This window comes from Pituophis catenifer, unplaced genomic scaffold (assembly GCF_029215685.1).
Source record: "Pituophis catenifer annectens isolate HBS135680 unplaced genomic scaffold, rPitCat1.0.hap2 SCAF_11, whole genome shotgun sequence".
In the NCBI taxonomy this organism is placed as follows: Eukaryota; Metazoa; Chordata; class Lepidosauria; order Squamata; family Colubridae; genus Pituophis; species Pituophis catenifer.
This window is the reverse complement of record NW_027256891.1, coordinates 13,386,462-13,388,961: the sequence shown is the minus strand read 5'-3', so window position 1 is coordinate 13,388,961 and position 2,500 is coordinate 13,386,462.

Genomic DNA, 2,500 nt, shown 5'->3' with positions numbered 1-2,500 from the left:
ACGGGATCCCGGCTCCGGCGCCGCGGGCCTCGGTCGGGGACCTCCGCCTTCGCCTCGGTGCCCACGCCGGACCCCGGGGGTGTCCGCGCTGGGCAGTCTTCCCGGTCTACCGGGGCCCCGGCCGGATCAGCCTTTCTGTTTCCCCCGCCACGATGGATGCACGGGATCCCGGCTCCGGGTCCGCGGGCCTCGGTCGGGGACCTCCGCCGTCGCCTCGGTGCCCACGCCGGACCCCGGGGGTGCCCGAGACGGGGAGAGGGCCGGGTCTACCGGGACGGCCTCGGGCGGGTCCGGCTTACCGGGGCCCCGGCCGGATCAGCCTTTCTGTTTCCCCCGCCACGATGGATGCACGGGATCCCGGCTCCGGGTCCGCGGGCCTCGGTCGGGGACCTCCGCCGTCGCCTCGGTGCCCCCGCCGGACCCCGGGGGTGCCCGCGACGGGCAGTCGTCCCGGTCTACCGGGGCCCCGGCCGGATCAGCCTTTCTGTTTCCCCCGCCACGATGGATGCACGGGATCCCGGCTCCGGCGCCGCGGGCCTCGGTCGGGGACCTCCGCCGTCCCCTCGGTGCCCACGCCGGCCCCCGGGGGTGTCCGCGCCGGGCAGTCGTCCCGGTCTACCGGGACGGCCTTGGGCGGGTCCGGTTTACCCGGGCCTCGGCCGGCCTAGAGTGTTTCTGTTTCCCCGCCTTGATGGATGTACGGGATCCCGGCGCGGGGGCCCCGGGCCTCGGTCGGGGACCTCCGCCGTCGCCTCGGTGCCCGCGCCGGGGCCCTGGGGTGTCCGTGACGGGCAGCCGTCCCGGTCTACCGGGACGCTCGGGCGGGACCGGTTTACCCGGGCCTCGGCCGGACCGGAGTGTTTCCGTTTTCTGCTTCCCTGCCAGGATGGCTGCGAGGGGTTGATTGAAAGAGCTGGTTTGACGTGAAAAGCTTGACTTCAAGTGAAAAGTTTGTTACAATTTCTGCCATCTTCCTTCCTCCAAAGTTTTGGGTGTAGTTTTCCCAGAGGAACCTCTCGTAGGCCTTTCATTTCTCATCTTAACTTCCCTCATTTATTCCATATTTTCCTTCCTCTTGCCGAATGGCCGAATCCAGTCCATTTCTAGTCAAGGAAATTATTCTTATTTCTTGCTGACCTATTTGCTTTGTGGAGCAAGTCGTTCTTAGGTCCCTTTGTTCTTTCTTCAACTTCTTCTGCTCCTTCTCTCGACGCTTTCTCGTCTTGTTCTCTTACTTGGCTCTCTTTTGGCTGTTCTTTCTTCTCCTCCCGTCGTCCGTCCCCACTTTCATCTCTCCATCTTTCCTGTTCTTGGTCATCTCTACGTTGTTTATCAAATAATTCCGCTTTCTCTCTTGAATCTACTCGATATCTTTGCTCTCGCCAGCTCGCCGATATTTCAGCTCGCCGATATTTTGTGCTTTCCCGTCGTGTTTCCCATCCATTGCGATCTCTCTGCTCTCCCTGTCTTCTCGGTAAATCGGAGATGAATTTCTCTGGGCGGGTGGTTTCTCATCGCGTGTCTTGTGTGCGCTCCCTACGTTTCGTCCATCCCGTTTAATATCTATCCCTCCCTCCCTCTCCTTGCTTTCTTCCATTGCTTCTGCTAATATCATTTCCAGAATGATAACCCTGAGCCTGAACCTGAACCTAACCCTAACCCTACAACTTTTCTCCCTAACCCTAACCCTAACCCTAACCCTAACCCTAACCCTAACCCTACAACTTTTCTCCCTAACCCTAACCCTAACCCTAACCCTAACCCTAACCCTAACTCTACAACTTGTTTCTCTAACCCTAACCCTAACCCTAACCCTAACCCTAACCCTAACCCCAACCCCAACCCTAACCCTAACCCTAACCCTAACCCTAACCCTACAACTTTTCTCCCTAACCCTAACCCTAACCCTAACCCTAACCCCAACCCTAACCCTACAACTGTTTTCTCTAACCCCAACCCTAACCCTATAACTTTTCTCCCTAACCCTAACCCTAACCCTAACCCTAACCCCAACCCTAACCCCAACCCTAACCCTACAACTGTTTTCTCTAACCCTAACCCTAACCCTACAACTTTTCTCCCTAACCCTAACCCTAACCCTAACCCTAACCCCAACCCTAACCCTACAACTGTTTTCTCTAACCCCAACCCTAACCCTATAACTTTTTTCCCTAACCCTAACCCTAACCCTAACCCACACTTTCGACTTAAAACCGTTTTTAGATTTAAAGTCGTCTTTCGACTTAAAGACGGACAGACGGCCCGGTCTACCGGGCCGCTCGGGCAGCCTCGGCCGGACCGGCGTCTCTGTTTCTGTTTCCCTGCCACGATGGATGTCGCGTGCGAGGGGTTGCTTTACATAGCTGGTTTGAAGTTGAAAGCTTCCGTTCTTGCCTAGATCTCTTGCTATCGCAAGCCTTCCGATCCAAGCTCCCATCGCAGTTTCAAGCGTCCTGCTTTCTTGGTTGGGAAAATCGGGGCGGCGAGACCTGACGCTCGC